The sequence below is a fragment of the Narcine bancroftii genome, chromosome 2, assembly GCF_036971445.1.
Source record: "Narcine bancroftii isolate sNarBan1 chromosome 2, sNarBan1.hap1, whole genome shotgun sequence".
Taxonomy (NCBI): Eukaryota; Metazoa; Chordata; class Chondrichthyes; order Torpediniformes; family Narcinidae; genus Narcine; species Narcine bancroftii.
In genome coordinates, this window is record NC_091470.1 from 262,823,599 (window position 1) to 262,848,972 (window position 25,374).

The following is a 25,374-nucleotide window of genomic DNA, read 5'->3' on the forward strand; positions in this document are numbered from 1 at the left end:
CTCTGATTCCGCACATCCGATTCCCTGCCTCTGATTCCCCAACTCTGATTCCACACCTCTGATTCCCCAGCTCTGATTCCCCGCCTCAGATTCCCCGCGTCTGATTCCCTGCCTCTGATTACCCGCCTCTGATTCCCCATCTCTGATTCCCCACCTCTGATTCCCCGTGTCTGATTCCCTGCCTCTGATTCCCCACCTCTGAATCCGAGCCTCTGATTCCCCATATCTGATTCCCCGCCTCTGATTTCCTGCCTCTGATTCCCCAGCTCTGATACCCCGCCTTTGATTCCCCCCGTCTAATTCCCAGCCTCTGAATCCCCGTGTCTGATTTCCTGCCTCTGATTCCCCGCCTCTGATTCCCCATCTCTGATTCACCGCCTCTGATTCCCCATCTCTGATTCCCCACCTCTGATTCCCCGTGTCTAATTCCCCGTGTCTGAGTCCCTGCCTCTGATTCCACGCCTCTGATTCCCCATATCTGATTCCCTGCCACTGATTCCCCGCCTCTGATTCCCCATCTCTGATTCACCACCTCTGATTCCCGGCCTCTGATTGCCCACCTCTGATTCCCCACCTCTGATTCGCCAGCTATGATACCCCCCCTCTGATTCCACGCGTCTGATTCCCCGCCTCTGATTCCCCAACTCTAATACCCCGCCTCTGATTCCCCAGCTCTGATTCCCCTCCTCTGATTCCCCGCATCAGATTCCCTGCCTCTGATTCCCCGCCTCTGATTCCAGGCCTCTGATTCCCAACCTCTGATTCCCCACCTCTGATTCCCCATATCTGATTCCCCGCCTCTGTTTCACCGCCTCTGATTCCCCGACTCTGTTTCCCCATATCTGATTCCCCGCCTCTGATTCCCCAACTCTGATTCTCCGCGTGATTCCCCAGCTCTAATTCCCCGCCTCTGATTCCCCATATCTGATTCCCATCCTCTGATTGCCCACCTCTGATTCCCCGCCTCTGATTCGCCAGCTCTGATTCCCCGCCTCTGATTCCCCGCATCTGATTCCCTGCCTCTGATTCCCCGCCTCTGATTCCCCATCTCTGATTCCCTGCCTTTGATTGCCCACCTCTGATTCCCCACGTCTGATACCCTGCCTCTGATTCCCCGCCTCTGATTCCCCATCTCTGATTCACCACCTCTGATTCCCGGCCTCTGATTCCCCATCTCTGATTCCGCACATCCGATTCCCTTCCTATGTTTCCCCACCTCTGATTCCCCGCCTCTGATTCCCCATATCTGATTCCCTGCCTCTGTTTCCCCGCCTCTGATTCCCTACCTCTGTTTCCCCATATCTGATTCCCCGCCTCTGATTCCCCAACTCTAATACCCCGCCTCTGATTCCCCAGCTCTGTTTCCCCGCCTCTGATTCCCCGAATCTGATTCCCTGCCTCTGATTCCCCGCCTCTGATTCCAGGCCTCTGATTCCCATCATCTGATTCCGGCCTCTGATTCCCGGCCTCTGATTCCCTGCTTCTGATTCTGATTCCCTGCCTCTGATTCCCCATCTCTGATTCCGCACATCTGATTCCCTGCCTCTGATTCCCCACCTCTGATTCCCCATATCTGATTCCCCGCCTCTGTTTCCCCGCCTCTGATTCCCCGCCTCTGTTTCCCAATATCTAAGTCCCCACCTCTGATTCCCCAAATCTGATTCCCCACCTCTGATTCCCCAGCTCTGATTCCCCGCCTCTGATGCCCCGCATCTGATTCCCTGCATCTGATTCCAAGCTTCTGATTCCCTGCCTCTGATTCCCAACCTCTGATTCCCCACCTCTGATTCCCCATATCTGATTCCCCGCCTCTGTTTCCCCGCCTCGGATTCCCCGCCTCAGTTTTCCCATATCTGATTCCCGGCCTCTGATTCCCCGCCTCTGATTCCCCGCCTCTGATTCCCTGCCTCTGATTCCCCATCTCCGATTCCGCACATCTGATTCCCTTCCTCTGATTCCCCGCCTCTGAATCCCCGCCTCTGATTCCCTGCCTCTGATTCCCAACCTCTGATTCCCCACCTCTGATTCCCCATATCTGATTCCCCGCCTCTGTTTCCCCGCCTCTGATTCCCCGCCTCTGATTCCCAACTCTGATTCCCCGCCTCTGATTCCCCAGCTCTGATTCCCCATGTTTGATTCCCTGCCTCTGATTCCCTGCCCTGATTCCCCATCTCTGTTTCACCGCCTTTGATTTGCCACCTCTGATTCCACATATCTGATTCCCCGCCTCTGTTTCCCCGACTCTGATTCCCTTCCTCTGATTCCCAACCTCTGATTCCACACCTCTGATTCCCCATATCTGATTCCCCGCCTCTATTTCCCCATATCTGAATCCCCGCCTCTGATTCCCCAACTCTGATTCCCCGCCTCTGATTCCCCAGCTCTGATTCCCCGCCTCTGATTCCCCGTGTCTGATTCCCTGCCTCTGATTCCCCGCCTCTGATTCCCCGCCTCTGATTCCCTGCCACTGATTCCCTGCCCCTGATTCCCCACCTCTGATTCCCCATATCTGATTCCCCGCCTCTGTTTCCCCGCCTCTGATTCCCCGCCTCTGATTCGCCATATCTGATTCCCTGCCTCTGATTCCCCAACTCTGATTCCCCGCCTCTGATTCCCCAGCTCTGAATCCCTGCCTCTGATTCCCCGTGTCTGATTCCCTGCCTCTGATTCCCCGCCTTGATTCCCTATCTCTGATTCACAACCTCTGATTCCCCACCTCTGATTCCCTATATTTGATTCCCCGCCTCTGTTTCCCCGCCTCTGATTCCCCGCCTCTGATTCCCCATATCTGATTCCCCGCCTCTGATTGCCCACCTCTGATTCCCCGCCTCTGATTCGCCAGCTCTGATTCCCCGCCTCTGATTCCCCGCATCTGATTCCCTGCCTCTGATTCCCCGCCTCTGATTCCCCATCTCTGATTCACCGCCTTTGATTCGCCACCTCTGATTCCCCATATCTGATTCCCCACCTCTGTTTCCCGGCCTCTGATTCCCCGCCTCTGATTCTCCATATCTCATTCCCCGCCTCTGAATCCCCATCTCTGATTCCCGGACTCTGATTCCCCACCTCTGATTCCCGGCCTCTTGTTCCCAGCATCTGATTCCCGGCCTCTGATTCCCGGCCTCTGATTCCCCGCTTCTGATTCTGATTCCCTGCCTCTGATTCCCCATCTCTGATTCCGCACATCTGATTCCCTGCCTCTGATTCCCCACCTCTGATTCCCCATATCTGATTCCCCGCCTCTGTTTCCCCGCCTCTGATTCCCCGCCTCTGTTTCCCTATATCTAATTCCCCACCTCTGATGCCCCAACTCTGATTCCCCGCCTCTGATTCCCCAGCTCTGATTCCCCGCCTCTGATTCCCCGCATCCGATTCCCCATATCTGATTCCCCGCCTCTGTTTCCCCGCCTCTGATTCCCCAACTCTGATTCCCCGCCTCTGATTCCCCAGCTCTGATTCCCCGCCTCTGATTCCCCGTGTCTGATTCCCTGCCTCTGATTCCCCGCCTCTGATTCCCCGCCTCTGATTCCCTGCCACTGATTCCCTGCCCCTGATTCCCCACCTCTGATTCCCCATATCTGATTCCCCGCCTCTGTTTCCCCGCCTCTGATTCCCCGCCTCTGATTCCCCATATCTGATTCCCTGCCTCTGATTCCCCAACTCTGATTCCCCGCCTCTGATTCCCCAGCTCTGAATCCCCGCCTCTGATTCCCCGTGTCTGATTCCCTGCCTCTGATTCCCCGCCTTGATTCCCCATCTCTGATTCACAACCTCTGATTCCCCACCTCTGATTCCCTATATTTGATTCCCCGCCTCTGTTTCCCCGCCTCTGATTCCCCGCCTCTGATTCCCCATATCTGATTCCCCGCCTCTGATTGCCCACCTCTGATTCCCCGCCTCTGATTCGCCAGCTCTGATTCCCCGCCTCTGATTCCCCGCATCTGATTCCCTGCCTCTGATTCCCCGCCTCTGATTCCCCATCTCTGATTCACCGCCTTTGATTCGCCACCTCTGATTCCCCATATCTGATTCCCCACCTCTGTTTCCCGGCCTCTGATTCCCCGCCTCTGATTCTCCATATCTCATTCCCCGCCTCTGAATCCCCATCTCTGATTCCCGGACTCTGATTCCCCACCTCTGATTCCCGGCCTCTTATTACCAGCATCTGATTCCCGGCCTCTGATTCCCGGCCTCTGATTCCCCGCTTCTGATTCTGATTCCCTGCCTCTGATTCCCCATCTCTGATTCCGCACATCTGATTCCCTGCCTCTTATTCCCCACCTCTGATTCCCCATATCTGATTCCCCGCCTCTGTTTCCCCGCCTCTGATTCCCCGCCTCTGTTTCCCTATATCTAATTCCCCACCTCTGATGCCCCAACTCTGATTCCCCGCCTCTGATTCCGCAGCTCTGATTCCCCGCCTCTGATTCCCCGCATCCGATTCCCCATATCTGGTTCCCCGCCTCTGTTTCCCCGCCTCTGATTCCCCGCCTCTGTTTCCCCATATCTGATTCCCCGCCTCTGATTCCCAACTATGATTCCCCGCCTCTGATTCCCCAGCTCTGATTCCCTGCGTCTGATTCCCTGCGTTCTATTCCCTGCCTCTGATTCCCCGCCTGTGATTCCCCATAACTGATTCACCACCACTGATTCCCCACCTCTGATTCCCCATATCTAATTCCCCGCCTCTGTTTGCCCGCCTCTGATTCCCCGCCTCTCTTTCCCCATATCTGATTCCCCGTCTCTGAATCCCCAACTCTGATTCCCTGCCTCTGATTCCCCAGCTCTGATTCCCCGCCTTTGATTCCCCCCGTCCGATTCCCAGCCTCTGAATCCCCGTGTCTGATTTCCTGCCTCTGATTCCCCGCCTCTGATTCCCCATCTCTGATTCCTCTGATTCCCCACATCTGATTCCCCATCTCTGATTCCGCACATCCGATTCCCTGCCTCTGATTCCCCAACTCTGATTCCACACCTCTGATTCCCCAGCTCTGATTCCCCGCCTCAGATTCCCCGCGTCTGATTCCCTGCCTCTGATTACCCGCCTCTGATTCCCCATCTCTGATTCCCCACCTCTGATTCCCCGTGTCTGATTCCCTGCCTCTGATTCCCCGCCTCTGAATCCCAGCCTCTGATTCCCCATATCTGATTCCCCGCCTCTGATTCCCTGCCTCTGATTCCCCAGCTCTGATACCCCGCCGTTGATTCCCCCCGTCTAATTCCCAGCCTCTGAATCCCCGTGTCTGATTTCCTGCCTCTGATTCCCCGCCTCTGATTCCCCATCTCTGATTCACCGCCTCTGATTCCCCATCTCTGATTCCCCACCTCTGATTCCCCGTGTCTAATTCCCCGTGTCTGAGTCCCTGCCTCTGATTCCACGCCTCTGATTCCCCATATCTGATTCCCTGCCACTGATTCCCCGCCTCTGATTCCCCATCTATGATTCACCACCTCTGATTCCCGGCCTCTGATTGCCCACCTCTGATTCCCCACCTCTGATTCGCCAGCTAAGATACCCCCCCTCTGATTCCACGCGTCTGATTCCCCGCCTCTGATTCCCCAACTCTAATACCCCGCCTCTGATTCCCCAGCTCTGATTCCCCTCCTCTGATTCCCCGCATCTGATTCCCTGCCTCTGATTCCCCGCCTCTGATTCCAGGCCTCTGATTCCCAACCTCTGATTCCCCACCTCTGATTCCCCATATCTGATTCCCCGCCTCTGTTTCACCGCCTCTGATTCCCCGACTCTGTTTCCCCATATCTGATTCCCCGCCTCTGATTCCCCAACTCTGATTCTCCGCGTGATTCCCCAGCTCTAATTCCCCGCCTCTGATTCCCCATATCTGATTCCCATCCTCTGATTGCCCACCTCTGATTCCCCGCCTCTGATTCGCCAGCTCTGATTCCCCGCCTCTGATTCCCCGCATCTGATTCCCTGCCTCTGATTCCCCGCCTCTGATTCCCCATCTCTGATTCCCCGCCTGTGATTCCCCAGCTCTGATTCCCAGCCTCTGATTCCCCGTGTTTGATCCCCTGCCTCTGATTACCTTCCTCTGATTCCCGGCCTCTGATACCCCGCTTCTGATTCTGATTCCCTGCCTCTGATTCCCCATCTCTGATTCACCACATCTAATTCCCTGCCTCTGATTCCACGCCCCTGATTCCCCACCTCTGATTCCCCATATCTGAATCCCCGCCTCTGTTTCCACGGCTCTGATTCCCTGCCTCTGATTCCCAACCTCTGATTCCCCACCCCTGATTCCCCATATCTGATTCCCCGCCTCTGTTTCCCTGCCTCTGATTCTCCGCCCCTGTTTCCCCATATCTGATTCCCCGCCTCTGATTCCCCACCTCTGATTCCCCAGCTCTGATTCCCAGCCTCTGATTCCCCGTGTTTGATTCCCTGCCTCTGATTCCCCGCCTCTGATTCCCCATCTCTGATTCACCGCCTTTGATTCGACACCTCTGATTCCCCATATCTGATTCCCCACCTCTGTTACCCCGCCTCTGATTCCCCGCCTCTGAATCCCCATATATCATTCCCCGCCACTGAATCCCCATCTCTGATTCCCGGACTCTGATTCCCAACCTCTGATTCCCGGCCTCTTATTCCCGGCATCTGAATCCCGGCCTCTGATTCCCGGCCTCTGATTCCCCGCTTCTGATTCTGATTCCCTGCCTCTGATTCCCCATCTCTGATTCCGCACATCTGATTCCCTGCCTCTGATTCCCCACCTCTGATTCCCCATATCTCATTCCCCACCTCTGTTTCCCCGCCTCTGATTCCCCGCCTCTGTTTCCCCATATCTAATTCCCCACCTCTGATGCCCCAACTCTGATACCCCGCCTCTGATTCCCCAGCTCTGATTCCCCGCCTCTGATTCCCCGCATCCGATTCCCCATATCTGATTCCCCGCCTCTGTTTCCCCGCCTTTGATTCCCCGCCTCTGTTTCCCCATATCTGATTCCCCGCCTCTGATTCCCAACTATGATTCCCCGCCTCTGATTCCCCAGCTCTGATTCCCCGCCTCTGATTCCCCCCGTTCTATTCCCTGCCTCTGATTCCCCGCCTGTGATTCCCCATCTCTGATTCACCACCTCTGATTCCCCACCTCTGATTCCCCTTATCTAATTCCCCGCCTCTGTTTGCCCGCCTCTGATTCCCCGCCTCTGTTTCCCCATATCTGATTCCCCGTGTCTGATTCCCTGCCTCTGATTCCCCGCCTCTGATTCCCCGCCTCTGATTCCCTGCCACTGATTCCCTGCCCCTGATACCCCACCTCTGATTCCCCATATCTGATTCCCTGCCTCTGTTTCCCCGCCTCTGATTCCCCGCCTCTGATTCCCCGCCTCTGATTCCCCGCCTCTGATTCCCCAACTCTGATTACCGCCTCTGATTCCCCAGCTCTGATACCCGCCTCTGATTCCCCGCGTCTGTTTCCCCGCCTCTGATTCCCTGCCTCTGTTTCCCCATATCTAAGTCCCCGACTCTGATTCCCCAACTCTGATTCCCCACCTCTGATTCCCCAGTTCTGATTCCCCGCCTCTGATTCCCCGCATCTGATTCCCTGCATCTGATTCCCAGCCTCTGATTCCCTGCCTCTGATTCCCAACCTCTGATTCCCCACCTCTGATTCCCCATATCTGATTCCCCGCCTCTGTTTCCCCGCCTCTGATTCCCCGCCTCTGTTTCCCCATATCTGATTCCCGGCCTCTGATTCCCCGCCTCTGATTCCCCGCCTCTGATTCCCTGCCTCTGATTCCCCATCTCCGATTCCGCACATCGGATTTCCTGCCTCTGATTCCCCGCCTCTGATTCCCCGCCTCTGATTCCCTGCTTCTGATTGCCAACCTCTGATTCCCCACCTCTGATTCCCCATATCTGATTCCCCGCCTCTGTTTCCCCGCCTCTGATTCCCTGCCTCTGATTCCCCAACTCTGAATCCCCGCCTCTGATTCCCCAGCTCTGATTCCACGCCTCTGATTCCCCGTGTTTGATTCCCTGCCTCTGATTCCCTGCCCTGATTCCCCATCTCTGATTCACCGTCTTTAATTCGCCACCTCTGATTCCCCATATCTGATTCCCCGCCTCTGTTTCCCCGCCTCTGATTCCCCGCCCCTGTTTCCCCATATCTGATTCCCCACCTCTGATTCTCCTACTCTGCTTCCCCGCCTCTGATTCCCCAGCTCTGATTCCCCGTCTCTGATTCCCCGTTTTTGATTCCCTGCCTCTGATTCCCCGCCTCTGATTCCCCATCTCTGATTCACCGCCTTTGATTCGCCACCTCTGATTCCCCATATCTGATTCCCCACCTCTGTTTCCCGGCCTCTGATTCCCCGCCTCTAATTCTCCATATCTCATTCCCCGCCTATGAATCCCCATCTCTGATTCCCGGACTCTGATTCCCCACCTCTGATTCCCATCCTCTTATTCCCAGCATCTGATTCCCGGCCTCTGATTCCCGGCCTCTGATTCCCCGCTTCTGATTCTGATTCCCTGCCTCTGATTCCCCATCTCTGATTCCGCACATCTGATTCCCTGCCTCTGATTCCCCACCTCTGATTCCCCATATCTGATTCCCCGCCTCTGTTTCCCCGCCTCTGATTCACCGCCTCTGTTTCCGTATATCTAATTCCCCACCTCTGATGCCCCAACTCTGATTCCCCGCCTCTGATTCCCCAGCTCTGATTCCCCGCCTCTGATTCCCCGCATCCGATTCCCCATATCTGATTCCCCGCCTCTGTTTCCCCGCCTCTGATTCCCCGCCTCTGTTTCCCCATATCTGATTCCCCGCCTCTGATTCCCAACTATGATTCCCCGCCTCTGATTCCCCAGCTCTGATTCCCTGCCTCTGATTCCCTGCGTTCTATTCCCTGCCTCTGATTCCCCGCCTGTGATTCCCCATCACTGATTCACCACCTCTGATTCCCCACATCTGATTCCCCATATCTAATTCCCCGCCTCTGTTTGCCCGCCTCTGATTCCCCGCCTCTGTTTCCCCATATCTGATTCCCCGTCTCTGAATCCCCAACTCTGATTCCCTGCCTCTGATTCCCCAGCTCTGATTCCCCGCCTTTGATTCCCCCCGTCTGATTCCCAGCCTCTGAATCCCCGTTTCTGATTTCCTGCCTCTGATTCCCCGCCTCTGATTCCCCATCTCTGATTCACCGCCTCTGATTCCCCACCTCTGATTCCCCATCTCTGATTCCGCACATCCGATTCCCTGCCTCTCATTCCCCAACTCTGATTCCCCGCCTCTGATTCCCCATCTCTGATTCCCCACCTCTGATTCCCCGTGTCTGATTCCCTGCCTCTGATTCCCCGCCTCTGAATACCAGCCTCTGATTCCCCATATCTGATTCCCCGCCTCTGATTCCCTGCCTCTGATTCCCCAGCTCTGATTCCCCGCCTTTGATTCCCCCCGTCTGATTCCCACCCTCTGAATCCCCGTGTCTGATTTCCTGCCTCTGATTCCCCGCCTCTGATTCCCCATCTCTGATTCACTGCCTCTGATTCCCCATCTCTGATTCCCCACCTCTGATTCCCCGTGTCTGATTCCCCGTGTCTGATTCCCTGCCTCTGATTCCACGCCTCTGATTCCCCATATCTGATTCCCTGCCACTGATTCCCCGCCTCTGATTCCCCATCTCTGATTCACCACCTCTGATTCCCGGCCTCTGATTGCCCACCTCTGATTCCCCGTCTCTGATTCGCCAGCTATGATTCCCCCCCTCTGATTCCCCGCGTCTGATTCCCCGCCTCTGATTCCCCAACTCTAATACCCCGCCTCTGATTCCCCAGCTCTGATTCCCCTCCTCTGATTCCCCGCATCTGATTCCCAACCTCTGATTCCCCGCCTCTGATTCCAGGCCTCTGAATCCCAACCTCTGATTCCCCACCTCTGATTCCCAATATCTGATTCCCCGCCTCTGTTTCACCGCCTCTGATTCCCCGCCTCTGTTTCCCCATATCTGATTCCCCGCCTCTGATTCCCCCCTTGATTCCCATCTCTGATTCCCCGCCTGTGATTCCCCAGCTCTGATTCCCCGCCTCTGATTCCCCAGCTCTGATTCCCAGCCTCTGATTCCCCGTGTTTGATCCCCTGTTCTGATTACCTTCCTATGATTCCCGGCCACTGATACCCCGCTTCTGATTCTGATTCCCTGCCTCTGATTCCCCATCTCTGATTCACCACATCTAATTCCCTGCCTCTGATTCCACGCCCCTGATTCCCCACCTCTGATTCCCCATATCTGAATCCCCGCCTCTGTTTCCACGCCTCTGATTCCCTGCCTCTGATTCCCAACCTCTGATTCCCCACCCCTGATTCCCCATATCTGATTCCCCGCCTCTGTTTCCCTGCCTCTGATTCCCCGCCCCTGTTTCCCCATATCTGATTCCCCGCCTCTGATTCCCCAACTCTGATTCCCCGCCTCTGATTCCCCAGCTCTGATTCCCCGCCTCTGATTCCCCGTGTTTGATTCCCTGCCTCTGATTCCCCGCCTCTGATTCCCCATCTCTGATTCACCGCCTTTGATTCGCCACCTCTGATTCCCCATATCTGATTCCCCACCTCTGTTACCCCGCCTCTGATTCCCCGCCTCTGATTCCCCATATATCATTCCCCACCTCTGAATCCCCATCTCTGATTCCCGGACTCTGATTCCCCACCTCTGATTCCCGGCCTCTTATTCCCGGCATCTGAATCCCGGCCTCTGATTCCCGGCCTCTGATTCCCCATATCTAATTCACCACCTCTGATTCCCCACATCTGATTCCCCATATCTAATTCCCCGCCTCTGTTTGCCCGCCTCTGATTCCCCGCCTCTGTTTCCTCATATCTGATTCCCCGTCTCTGAATCCCCAACTCTGATTCCCTGCCTCTGATTCCCCAGCTCTGATTCCCCGCCTTTGATTCCCCCCATCTGATTCCCAGCCTCTGAATCCCCGTTTCTGATTTCCTGCCTCTGATTCCCCGCCTCTGATTCCCCATCTCTGATTCACCGCCTCTGATTCCCCACCTCTGATTCCCCATCTCTGATTCCGCACATCCGATTCCCTGCCTCTGATTCCCCAACTCTGATTCCCCGCCTCTGATTCCCCATCTCTGATTCCCCACCTCTGATTCCCCGTGTCTGATTCCCCGTGTCTGATTCCCTGCCTCTGATTCCCCGCCTCTGAATACCAGCCTCTGATTCCCCATATCTGATTCCCCGCCTCTGATTCCCTGCCTCTGATTCCCCAGCTCTGATTCCCCGCCTTTGATTCCCCCCGTCTGATTCCCACCCTCTGAATCCCCGTGTCTGATTTCCTGCCTCTGATTCCCCGCCTCTGATTCCCCATCTCTGATTCACCGCCTCTGATTCCCCATCTCTGATTCCCCACCTCTGATTCCCCGTGTCTGATTCCACGTGTCTGATTCCCTGCCTCTGATTCCACGCCTCTGATTCCCCATATCTGATTCCCTGCCACTGATTCCCCGCCTCTGATTCCCCATCTCTGATTCACCACCTCTGATTCCCGGCCTCTGATTGCCCACCTCTGATTCCCCGCCTCTGATTCGCCAGTTATGATTCCCCCCCTCTGATTCCCCGCGTCTGATTCCCCGCCTCTGATTCCCCAACTCTAATACCCCGCCTCTGATTCCCCAGCTCTGATTCCCCTCCTCTGATTCCCCGCATCTGATTCCCCTCCTCTGATTCCCCGCCTCTGTTTCCCCATATCTGATTCCCCGCCTCTGATTCCCCGCTTGATTCCCATCTCTGATTCCCCGCCTGTGATTCCCCAGCTCTGATTCCCCGCCTCTGATTCCCCAGCTCTGATTCCCAGCCTCTGATTCCCCGTGTTTTATCCCCTGCCTCTGATTACCTTGCTCTGATTCCCGGCCACTGATACCCCGCTTCTGATTCTGATTCCCTGCCTCTGATTCCCCATCTGTGATTCACCACATCTAATTCCCTGCCTCTGATTCCACGCCCCTGATTCCCCACCTCTGATTCCCCATATCTGAATCCCCGCCTCTGTTTCCACGCCTCTGATTCCCTGCCTCTGATTCCCAACCTCTGATTCAGCACCCCTGATTCCCCATATCTGATTCCCCAGCTCTGAATCCCCGCCTCTGATTCCCCGTGTTTGATTCCCTGCCTCTGATTCCCCGCCTCTGATTCCCCATCTCTGATTCACCGCCTTTGATTCGCCACCTCTGATTCCCCATATCTGATTCCCCACCTCTGTTACCCCGCCTCTGATTCCCTGCCTCTGATTCCCCATATATCATTCGCCGCCTCTGAATCCCCATCTCTGATTCCCGGACTCTGATTCCCCACCTCTGATTCCCGGCCTCTTATTCCCGGCATCTGAATCCCGGCCTCTGATTCCCGGCCTCTGATTCCCCGCTTCTGATTCTGATTCCCTGCCTCTGATTCCCCATCTCTGATTCCGCACATCTGATTCCCTGCCTCTGATTCCCCACCACTGATTCCCCATATCTGATTCCTCGCCTCTGTTTCCCCGCCTCTGATTCCCCGCCTCTGTTTCCCCATATCTAATTCCCCACCTCAGATGCCCCAACTCTGATACCCCGCCTCTGATTCCCCACCTCTGGTTCCCCGCATCCGATTCCCCATATCTGATTCCCCGCCTCTGTTTCCCCGCCTTTGATTCCCCGCCTCTGTTTCCCCATATCTGATTCCCCGCCTCTGATTCCCAACTATGATTCCCCGCCTCTGATTCCCCAGCTCTGATTCCCCGCCTCTGATTCCCCGCGTTCTATTCCCTGCCTCTGATTCCCCGCCTGTGATTCCCCATCTCTGATTCACCACCTCTGATTCCCCACCTCTGATTCCCCATATCTAATTCCCCGCCTCTGTTTGCCCGCCTCTGATTCCCCGCCTCTGTTTCCCCATATCTGATTCCCCGTGTCTGATTCCCTGCCTCTGATTCCCCACCCCTGATTCCCCATATCTGATTCCCCGCCTCTGTTTCCCTGCCTCTGATTCCCCGCCCCTGTTTCCCCATATCTGATTCCCCGCCTCTGATTCCCCAACTCTGATTCCCCGCCTCTGATTCCCCAGCTCTGATTCCCCGCCTCTGATTCCCCGTGTTTGATTCCCTGCCTCTGATTCCCCGCCTCTGATTCCCCATCTCTGATTCACCGCCTTTGATTCGCCACCTCTGATTCCCCATATCTGATTCCCCACCTCTGTTACCCCGCCTCTGATTCCCCGCCTCTGATTCCCCATATATCATTCCCCACCTCTGAATCCCCATCTCTGATTCCCGGACTCTGATTCCCCACCTCTGATTACCGGCCTCTTATTCCCGGCATCTGAATCCCGGCCTCTGATTCCCGGCCTCTGATTCCCCATATCTAATTCACCACCTCTGATTCCCCACATCTGATTCCCCATATCTAATTCCCCGCCTCTGTTTGCCCGCCTCTGATTCCCCGCCTCTGTTTCCTCATATCTGATTCCCCGTCTCTGAATCCCCAACTCTGATTCCCTGCCTCTGATTCCCCAGCTCTGATTCCCCGCCTTTGATTCCCCCCATCTGATTCCCAGCCTCTGAATCCCCGTTTCTGATTTCCTGCCTCTGATTCCCCGCCTCTGATTCCCCATCTCTGATTCACCGCCTCTGATTCCCCACCTCTGATTCCCCATCTCTGATTCCGCACATCCGATTCCCTGCCTCTGATTCCCCAACTCTGATTCCCCGCCTCTGATTCCCCATCTCTGATTCCCCACCTCTGATTCCCCGTGTCTGATTCCCCGTGTCTGATTCCCTGCCTCTGATTCCCCGCCTCTGAATACCAGCCTCTGATTCCCCATATCTGATTCCCCGCCTCTGATTCCCTGCCTCTGATTCCCCAGCTCTGATTCCCCGCCTTTGATTCCCCCCGTCTGATTCCCACCCTCTGAATCCCCGTGTCTGATTTACTGCCTCTGATTCCCCGCCTCTGATTCCCCATCTCTGATTCACCGCCTCTGATTCCCCATCTCTGATTCCCCACCTCTGATTCCCCGTGTCTGATTCCACGTGTCTGATTCCCTGCCTCTGATTCCACGCCTCTGATTCCCCATATCTGATTCCCTGCCACTGATTCCCCGCCTCTGATTCCCCATCTCTGATTCACCACCTCTGATTCCCGGCCTCTGATTGCCCACCTCTGATTCCCCGCCTCTGATTCGCCAGCTATGATTCCCCCCCTCTGATTCCCCGCGTCTGATTCCCCGCCTCTGATTCCCCAACTCTAATACCCCGCCTCTGATTCCCCAGCTCTGATTCCCCTCCTCTGATTCCCCGCATCTGATTCCCCTCCTCTGATTCCCCGCCTCTGTTTCCCCATATCTGATTCCCCTCCTTTGATTCCCCGCATCTGATTCCCCAGCTCTGATTCCCCTCCTCTGATTCCCCGCATCTGATTCCCCTCCTCTGATTCCCCGCCTCTGTTTCCCCATATCTGATTCCCTGCCTCTGATTCCCCATCTCTGATTCCGCACATCTGATTCCTTGCCTCTGATTCCCCACCTCTGATTCCCCATATCTGATTCCCCACCTGGGTTTCCCCGCCTCTGATTCCCCGCCTCTGTTTCCCAATATCTAAGTCCCCGCCTCTGATTCCCCAAATCTGATTCCCCACCTCTGATTCCCCAGCTTTGATTCCCCGCCTCTGATTCCCCGCATCTGATTCCCTGCATCTGATTTCAAGCCTCTGATTTCCTGCCTCTGATTCCCAACCTCTGATTCCCCACCTCTGATTCCCCATATCTGATTCCCCGCCTCTGTTTCCCCGCCTCGGATTCCCCGCCTCTGTTTCCCCATATCTGATTCCCGGCCTCTGATTCCCGGCCTCTGATTCCCCGCCTCTGATTCCCCGCCTCTGATTCCCTGCCTCTGATTCCCCATCTCCGATTCCGCACATCTGATTCCCTTCCTCTGATTCCCCACCTCTGATTTTCCGCCTCTGATTCCCTGCCTCTGATTCCCAACCTCGGATTCCCCACCTCTGATTCCCCATATCTGATTCCCCGCCTCTGTTTCCCCGCCTCTGATTCCCCGCCTCTGATTCCCCATATCTGATTCCCCGCCTCTGTTTCCCCGACTCTGATTCCCTGCCTCTGATTCCCAACCTCTGATTCCACACCTCTGATTCCCCATATCTGATTCCCCGCCTCTATTTCCCCATATCTGATTCCCCGCCTCTGATTCCCCAACTCTGATTCCCCGCCTCTGATTCCCCAGCTCTGATTCCCCGACTCTGATTCCCGGCATCCGATTCCCTGCCTCTGATTCCCCGCCTCTGATTCCCCATCTCTGATTCCCCGCCTCTGATTCCCCGTGTCTGATTCCCTGCCTTTGATTCCCCGCCTCTGATTCCGCGCCTCTGATTCCCTGCCACTGATTCCATGCCCCTGATTCCCCACCTCTGATTCCCCACATCTGATTCCCGGCCTCTGTTTCCCCGCCTCTGATTCCCCGCCTCTGATTCCCCATATCTGATTCCCTGCCTCTGATTCCCCAACTCTGATTCCCCGCCTCTGATTCCCCAGCTCTGAATCCCCGCCTCTGATTCCCCGCGTCTGATTCCCTGCCTCTGATTCCCCGCCTTGATCCCCATCTCTGATTCACAACCTCTGAATCCCCACCTCTGATTCCCTATATTTGATTCCCCGCCTCTGTTTCCCCGCCTCTGATTCCCCGCCTCTGATTCCCCATATCTGATTCCCCGCCTCTTATTGCCCACCTCTGATTCCCAGCCTATGATTCGCCAGCTCTGATTCCCCGCCTCTGATTCCCCGCATCTGATTCCCTGCCTCTGATTCCACACCTCTGATTCCCCATATCTGATTCCCTGCCTCTATTTCCCCATATCTTTTTCCCCGCCTCTGATTCCCCAACTCTGATTCCCCGCCTCTGATTCCCCAGCTCTGATTCCCCGACTCTGATTCCCGGCATCCGATTCCCTGCCTCTGATTCCCCGCCTCTGATTCCCCATCTCTGATTCCCCGCCTCTGATTCCCCGTGTCTGATTCCCTGCCTTTGATTCCCCGCCTCTGATTCCCCGCCTCTGATTCCCTGCCACTGATTCCATGCCCCTGATTCCCCACCTCTGATTCCCCACATCTGATTCCCGGCCTCTGTTTCCCCGCCTCTGATTCCCCGCCTCTGATTCCCCATATCTGATTCCCTGCCTCTGATTCCCCAACTCTGATTCCCCGCCTCTGATTCCCCAGCTCTGAATCCCCGCCTCTGATTCCCCGCGTCTGATTCCCTGCCTCTGATTCCCCGCCTTGATTCCCCATCTCTGATTCACAACCTCTGATTCCCCACCTCTGATTCCCTATATTTGATTCCCCGCCTCTGTTTCCCCGCCTCTGATTCCCCGCCTCTGATTCCCCATATCTGATTCCCCGCCTCTGATTGCCCACCTCTGATTCCCAGCCTATGATTCGCCAGCTCTGATTCCCCGCCTCTGATTCCCCGCATCTGATTCCCTGCCTCTGATTCCCCGCCTTTGATTCCCCATCTCTTATTCACCGCCTTTGATTCGCCACCTCTGATTCCCCATATCTGATTCCCCACCTCTGATTCCCGGCCTCTTATTCCAAGCATCTGATTCCCGGCCTCTGATTCCCTGCCTCTGATTCCCCGCTTCTGATTCTGATTCCCTGCCTCTTATTCCCCATCTCTGATTCCGCACATCTGATTCCCTGCCTCTGATTCCCCACCTCTGATTCCCCATATGTGATTCCCCGCCTCTGTTTCCCCGCCTCTGATTCCCCGCCTCTGTTTCCCTATATCTAATTCCCCACCTCTGATGCCCCAACTCTGATTCCCCGCCTCTGATTCCCCAGCTCTGATTCCCCGCCTCTGATTCCCTGCATCCGATTCCCCATATCTGACTCCCCGCCTCTGTTTCACCGCCTCTGATTCCCCGCCTCTGTTTCCCCATATCTGATTCCCGCCTCTGATTCCCAACTATGAATCCCCTCCTCTGATTCCCCAGCTCTGATTCCCTGCCTCTGATTCCCCGCGTTCTATTCCCTGCCTCTGATTCCCCGCCTGTGATTCCCCATCACTGATTCACCACCTCTGATTCCCTACCTCTGATTCCCCATATCTAATTCCCCGCCTCTGTTTGCCCGCCTCTGATTCCCCGCCTCTGTTTCCCCATATCTGATTCGCCGCCTCTGAATCCCCAACTCTGATTCCCTGCCTCAGATTCCCCAGCTCTGATTCCCCGCCTTTGATTCCCCCCGTCTGATTCCCAGCCTCTGAATCCCCGTGTCTGATTTCCTGCCTCTGATTCCCCGCCTCTGATTCCCCATCTCTGATTCACCGCCTCTGATTCCCCACCTCTGATTCCCCTTCTCTGATTCCGCACATCCAATTCCCTGCCTCTGATTCCCCAACTCTGATTCCCCACCTCTGATTCCCCAGCTCGGATTCCCCGCCTCAGATTCCCCGCGTCTGATTCCCTGCCTCTGATTCCCCGCCTCTGATTCCCTGCCTCTGATTCCCCATATCTGATTCCCCGCCTCTGATTCCCCAACTCTGATTCCCCGCTTCTGATTCCCCAGCTCTGAATCCCCGCCTCTGATTCCCCGCGTCTGATTCCCTGCCTCTGATTCCCCGCCTCTGATTCCCCATCTGTGATTCACAACCTCTGATGCCCCACCTCTGATTCCCCATATCTGATTCCCTGCCTCTGTTTCCCCGCCTCTGATTCCCCACCTCTGTTTCCCCATATCTGATTCCCCGCCTCTGATTCCCCAACTCTAATACCCCGCCTCTGATTCCCCAGCTCTGATTCCCCACCTCTGATTCCCCGCATCTGATTCCCTGCCTCTTATTCCCCGCCTCTGATTCCAGGCCTCTGATTCCCAGCATCTGATTCCGGCCTCTGATTCCCGGCCTCTGATTCCCTGCTTCTTATTCTGATTCCCTGCCTCTGATTCCCCATCTCTGATTCCGCACATCTGATTCCCTGCCTCTGATTCCCCACCTCTGATTCCCCATATCTGATTCCCCGCCTCTGTTTCCCCGCCTCTGATTCCCCGCCTCTGTTTCCCAATATCTAAGTCCCCACCTCTGATTCCCCAAATCTGATTCCCCACCTCTGATTCCCCAGCTCTGATTCCCCGCCTCTGATTCCCCGCATCTGATACCCTGCATCTGATTCCAAGCCTCTGATTCCCTGCCTCTGATTCCCAACCTCTGATTCCCCACCTCTGATTCCCCATATCTGATTCCCCGCCTCTGTTTCCCCGCCTCGGATTCCCCGCCTCTGTTTCCCCATATCTGATTCCCGGCCTCTGATTCCCCGCCTCTGATTCCCCATATCTGATTCCCTGCCTCTGATTCCCCAACTCTGATTCCCCGCCTCTGATTCCCCAGCTCTGAATCCCCGCCTCTAATTCCCCACGTCTGATTCCCTGCCTCTGATTCCCCGCCTTGATTCCCCATCTCTGATTCACAACCTCTGATTCCCCACCTCTGATTCCCTATATTTGATTCCCCGCCACTGTTTCCCCGCCTCTGATTCCCCGCCTCTGATTCCCCATATCTGATTCCCCGCCTCTGATTGCCCACCTCTGATTCCCAGCCTCTGATTCGCCAGCTCTGATTCCCCGCCTCTGATTCCCCGCATCTGATTCCCTGCCTCTGATTCCCCGCCTCTGATTCCCCATCTCTGATTCACCGCCTTTGATTCGCCACCTCTGATTCCCCATATCTGATTCCCCTCCTCTGTTTCCCCGCCTCTGATTCCCCGCCTCTGATTCTCCATATCTCATTCCCCGCCTCTGAATCCCCATCTCTGATTCCCGGACTCTGATTCCCCTCCTCTGATTCCCGGCCTCTTATTCCCAGCATCTGATTCCCGGCCTCTGATTCCCGGCCTCTGATTCCCCGCTTCTGATTCCCTGCCTCTGATTCCCCATCTCTGATTCCGCACATCTGATTCCCTGCCTCTGATTCCCCACCTCTGATTCCCCATATCTGATTCCCCGCCTCGGTTTCCCCGCCTCTGATTCCCCGCCTCTGTTTCCCTATATCTAATTCCCCACCTCTGATGCCCCAACTCTGATTCCCCGCCTCTGATTCCCCAGCTCTGATTCCCCGCCTCTGATTCCCTGCATCCGATTCCCCATATCTGATTCCCCGCCTCTGTTTCCCCGCCTCTGATTCCCCGCCTCTGTTTCCCCATATCTGATTCCCGCCTCTGATTCCCAACTATGATTCCCCGCCTCTGATTCCCCAGCTCTGATTCCCTGCCTCTGATTCCCCGCGTTCTATTCCCTGCCTCTGATTCCCCGCCTGTGATTCCCAATCACTGATACACCACCTCTGATTCCCCACCTCTGATTCCCCATCTCTGATTCCGCACATCCAATTCCCTGCCTCTGATTCCCCAACTCTGATTCCCCACCTCTGATTCCCCAGCTCTGATTCCCCGCCTCAGATTCCCCGCGTCTGATTCCCTGCCTCTGATTCCCCGCCTCTGATTCCCTGCCTCTGATTCCCCATATCTGATTCCCCGCCTCTGATTCCCCAACTCTGATTCCCCGCTTCTGATTCCCCAGATCTGAATCCCCGCCTCTGATTCCCTGCGTCTGATTCCCTGCCTCTGATTCCCCGCCTCTGATTCCCCATCTGTGATTCACAACCTCTGATGCCCCACCTCTGATTCCCCATATCTGATTCCCCGCCTCTGTTTCCCCGCCTCTGATTCCCCGCCTCTGATTCCCCATATCTGATTCCCCGCCTCTGATTGCCCACCTCTGATTCACCACCTCTGATTCCCCACCTCTGATTCCCCTTATCTAATTCCCCGACTCTGTTTGCCCGCCTCTGATTCCCCGCCTCTGTTTCCCCATATCTGATTCCCCGTGTCTGATTCCCTGCCTCTGATTCCCCGCCTCTGATTCCCCGCCTCTGATTCCCTGCCACTGATTCCCTGCCCCTGATACCCCACCTCTGATTCCCCATATCTGATTCCCTGCCTCTGTTTCCCCGCCTCTGATTCCCCGCCTCTGATTCCCCGCCTCTGATTCCCCGCCTCTGATTCCCCAACTCTGATTCCCCGCCTCTGATTCCCCAGCTCTGATACCCGCCTCTGATTCCCCGCGTCTGTTTCCCCGCCTCTGATTCCCTGCCTCTGTTTCCCCATATCTAAGTCCCCGACTCTGATTCCCCAACTCTGATTCCCCACCTCTGATTCCCCAGCTCTGATTCCCCGCCTCTGATTCCCCGCATCTGATTCCCTGCATCTGATTCCCAGCCTCTGATTCCCTGCCTCTGATTCCCAACCTCTGATTCCCCACCTCTGATTCCCCATATCTGATTCCCCGCCTCTGTTTCCCCGCCTCTGATTCCCCGCCTCTGTTTCCCCATATCTGATTCCCGGCCTCTGATTCCCCGCCTCTGATTCCCCGCCTCTGATTCCCTGCCTCTGATTCCCCATCTCCGATTCCGCACATCGGATTTCCTGCCTCTGATTCCCCGCCTCTGATTCCCCGCCTCTGATTCCCTGCTTCTGATTGCCAACCTCTGATTCCCCACCTCTGATTCCCCATATCTGATTCCCCGCCTCTGTTTCCCCGCCTCTGATTCCCCAACTCTGAATCCCCGCCTCTGATTCCCCAGCTCTGATTCCACGCCTCTGATTCCCCGTGTTTGATTCCCTGCCTCTGATTCCCTGCCCTGATTCCCCATCTCTGATTCACCGTCTTTAATTCGCCACCTCTGATTCCCCATATCTGATTCCCCTCCTCTGTTTCCCCGCCTCTGATTCCCAACCTCTGATTCCACACCTCTGATTCCCCATATCTGATTCCCCGCCTCTGTTTCCCCGCCTCTGATTCCCCGCCCCTGTTTCCCCATATCTGATTCCCCACCTCTGATTCTCCTACTCTGCTTCCCCGCCTCTGATTCCCCAGCTCTGATTCCCCGCCTCTGATTCCCCGTTTTTGATTCCCTGCCTCTGATTCCCCGCCTCTGATTCCCCATCTCTGATTCACCGCCTTTGATTCGCCACCTCTGATTCCCCATATCTGATTCCCCAACTCTGATTCCACACCTCTGATTCCCCAGCTCTGATTCCCCGCCTCAGATTCCCCGCGTCTGATTCCCTGCCTCTGATTACCCGCCTCTGATTCCCCATCTCTGATTCCCCACCTCTGATTCCCCGTGTCTGATTCCCTGCCTCTGATTCCCCACCTCTGAATCCGAGCCTCTGATTCCCCATATCTGATTCCCCGCCTCTGTTTCCCTGCCTCTGATTCCCCAGCTCTGATACCCCGCCTTTGATTCCCCCCGTCTAATTCCCAGCCTCTGAATCCCCGTGTCTGATTTCCTGCCTCTGATTCCCCGCCTCTGATTCCCCATCTCTGATTCACCGCCTCTGATTCCCCATCTCTGATTCCCCACCTCTGATTCCCCGTGTCTAATTCCCCGTGTCTGAGTCCCTGCCTCTGATTCCACGCCTCTGATTCCCCATATCTGATTCCCTGCCACTGATTCCCCGCCTCTGATTCCCCATCTCTGATTCACCACCTCTGATTCCCGGCCTCTGATTGCCCACCTCTGATTCCCCACCTCTGATTCGCCAGCTATGATACCCCCCCTCTGATTCCACGCGTCTGATTCCCCGCCTCTGATTCCCCGCCTCTGATTCCCCACATCTGATTCCCGGCCTCTGTTTCCCCGCCTCTGATTCCCCACATCTGATTCCCGGCCTCTGTTTCCCCGCCTCTGATTCCCCGCCTCTGATTCCCCATATCTGATTCCCTGCCTCTGATTCCCCAACTCTGATTCCCCGCCTCTGATTCCCCAGCTCTGAATCCCCGCCTCTGATTCCCCGCGTCTGATTCCCTGCCTCTGATTCCCCGCCTTGATTCCCCATCTCTGATTCACAACCTCTGAATCCCCACCTCTGATTCCCTATATTTGATTCCCCGTCTCTGTTTCCCCGCCTCTGATTCCCCGCCTCTGATTCCCCATATCTGATTCCCCGCCTCTTATTGCCCACCTCTGATTCCCAGCCTATGATTCGCCAGCTCTGATTCCCCGCCTCTGATTCCCCGCATCTGATTCCCTGCCTCTGATTCCACACCTCTGATTCCCCATATCTGATTCCCTGCCTCTATTTCCCCATATCTTTTTCCCCGCCTCTGATTCCCCAACTCTGATTCCCCGCCTCTGATTCCCCAGCTCTGATTCCCCGACTCTGATTCCCGGCATCCGATTCCCTGCCTCTGATTCCCCGCCTCTGATTCCCCATCTCTGATTCCCCGCCTCTGATTCCCCGTGTCTGATTCCCTGCCTTTGATTCCCCGCCTCTGATTCCCCGCCTCTGATTCCCTGCCACTGATTCCATGCCCCTGATTCCCCACCTCTGATTCCCCACATCTGATTCCCGGCCTCTGTTTCCCCGCCTCTGATTCCCCGCCTCTGATTCCCCATATCTGATTCCCTGCCTCTGATTCCCCAACTCTGATTCCCCGCCTCTGATTCCCCAGCTCTGAATCCCCGCCTCTGATTCCCCGCGTCTGATTCCCTGCCTCTGATTCCCCGCCTTGATTCCCCATCTCTGATTCACAACCTCTGATTCCCCACCTCTGATTCCCTATATTTGATTCCCCGCCTCTGTTTCCCCGCCTCTGATTCCCCGCCTCTGATTCCCCATATCTGATTCCCCGCCTCTGATTGCCCACCTCTGATTCCCAGCCTATGATTCGCCAGCTCTGATTCCCCGCCTCTGATTCCCCGCATCTGATTCCCTGCCTCTGATTCCCCGCCTTTGATTCCCCATCTCTTATTCACCGCCTTTGATTCGCCACCTCTGATTCCCCATATCTGATTCCCCACCTCTGATTCCCGGCCTCTTATTCCCAGCATCTGATTCCCGGCCTCTGATTCCCTGCCTCTGATTCCCCGCTTCTGATTCTGATTCCCTGCCTCTTATTCCCCATCTCTGATTCCGCACATCTGATTCCCTGCCTCTGATTCCCCACCTCTGATTCCCCATATGTGATTCCCCGCCTCTGTTTCCCCGCCTCTGATTCCCCGCCTCTGTTTCCCTATATCTAATTCCCCACCTCTGATGCCCCAACTCTGATTCCCCGCCTCTGATTCCCCAGCTCTGATTCCCCGCCTCTGATTCCCTGCATCCGATTCCCCATATCTGACTCCCCGCCTCTGTTTCACCGCCTCTGATTCCCCGCCTCTGTTTCCCCATATCTGATTCCCGCCTCTGATTCCCAACTATGAATCCCCTCCTCTGATTCCCCAGCTCTGATTCCCTGCCTCTGATTCCCCGCGTTCTATTCCCTGCCTCTGATTCCCCGCCTGTGATTCCCCATCACTGATTCACCACCTCTGATTCCCTACCTCTGATTCCCCATATCTAATTCCCCGCCTCTGTTTGCCCGCCTCTGATTCCCCGCCTCTGTTTCCCCATATCTGATTCCCCGCCTCTGAATCCCCAACTCTGATTCCCTGCCTCAGATTCCCCAGCTCTGATTCCCCGCCTTTGATTCCCCCCGTCTGATTCCCAGCCTCTGAATCCCCGTGTCTGATTTCCTGCCTCTGATTCCCCGCCTCTGATTCCCCATCTCTGATTCACCGCCTCTGATTCCCCACCTCTGATTCCCCTTCTCTGATTCCGCACATCCAATTCCCTGCCTCTGATTCCCCAACTCTGATTCCCCACCTCTGATTCCCCAGCTCGGATTCCCCGCCTCAGATTCCCCGCGTCTGATTCCCTGCCTCTGATTCCCCGCCTCTGATTCCCTGCCTCTGATTCCCCATATCTGATTCCCCGCCTCTGATTCCCCAACTCTGATTCCCCGCTTCTGATTCCCCAGCTCTGAATCCCCGCCTCTGATTCCCCGCGTCTGATTCCCTGCCTCTGATTCCCCGCCTCTGATTCCCCATCTGTGATTCACAACCTCTGATGCCCCACCTCTGATTCCCCATATCTGATTCCCTGCCTCTGTTTCCCCGCCTCTGATTCCCCACCTCTGTTTCCCCATATCTGATTCCCCGCCTCTGATTCCCCAACTCTAATACCCCGCCTCTGATTCCCCAGCTCTGATTCCCCACCTCTGATTCCCCGCATCTGATTCCCTGCCTCTTATTCCCCGCCTCTGATTCCAGGCCTCTGATTCCCAGCATCTGATTCCGGCCTCTGATTCCCGGCCTCTGATTCCCTGCTTCTTATTCTGATTCCCTGCCTCTGATTCCCCATCTCTGATTCCGCACATCTGATTCCCTGCCTCTGATTCCCCACCTCTGATTCCCCATATCTGATTCCCCGCCTCTGTTTCCCCGCCTCTGATTCCCCGCCTCTGTTTCCCAATATCTAAGTCCCCACCTCTGATTCCCCAAATCTGATTCCCCACCTCTGATTCCCCAGCTCTGATTCCCCGCCTCTGATTCCCCGCATCTGATACCCTGCATCTGATTCCAAGCCTCTGATTCCCTGCCTCTGATTCCCAACCTCTGATTCCCCACCTCTGATTCCCCATATCTGATTCCCCGCCTCTGTTTCCCCGCCTCGGATTCCCCGCCTCTGTTTCCCCATATCTGATTCCCGGCCTCTGATTCCCCGCCTCTGATTCCCCATATCTGATTCCCTGCCTCTGATTCCCCAACTCTGATTCCCCGCCTCTGATTCCCCAGCTCTGAATCCCCGCCTCTAATTCCCCACGTCTGATTCCCTGCCTCTGATTCCCCGCCTTGATTCCCCATCTCTGATTCACAACCTCTGATTCCCCACCTCTGATTCCCTATATTTGATTCCCCGCCACTGTTTCCCCGCCTCTGATTCCCCGCCTCTGATTCCCCATATCTGATTCCCCGCCTCTGATTGCCCACCTCTGATTCCCAGCCTCTGATTCGCCAGCTCTGATTCCCCGCCTCTGATTCCCCGCATCTGATTCCCTGCCTCTGATTCCCCGCCTCTGATTCCCCATCTCTGATTCACCGCCTTTGATTCGCCACCTCTGATTCCCCATATCTGATTCCCCTCCTCTGTTTCCCCGCCTCTGATTCCCCGCCTCTGATTCTCCATATCTCATTCCCCGCCTCTGAATCCCCATCTCTGATTCCCGGACTCTGATTCCCCTCCTCTGATTCCCGGCCTCTTATTCCCAGCATCTGATTCCCGGCCTCTGATTCCCGGCCTCTGATTCCCCGCTTCTGATTCCCTGCCTCTGATTCCCCATCTCTGATTCCGCACATCTGATTCCCTGCCTCTGATTCCCCACCTCTGATTCCCCATATCTGATTCCCCGCCTCGGTTTCCCCGCCTCTGATTCCCCGCCTCTGTTTCCCTATATCTAATTCCCCACCTCTGATGCCCCAAC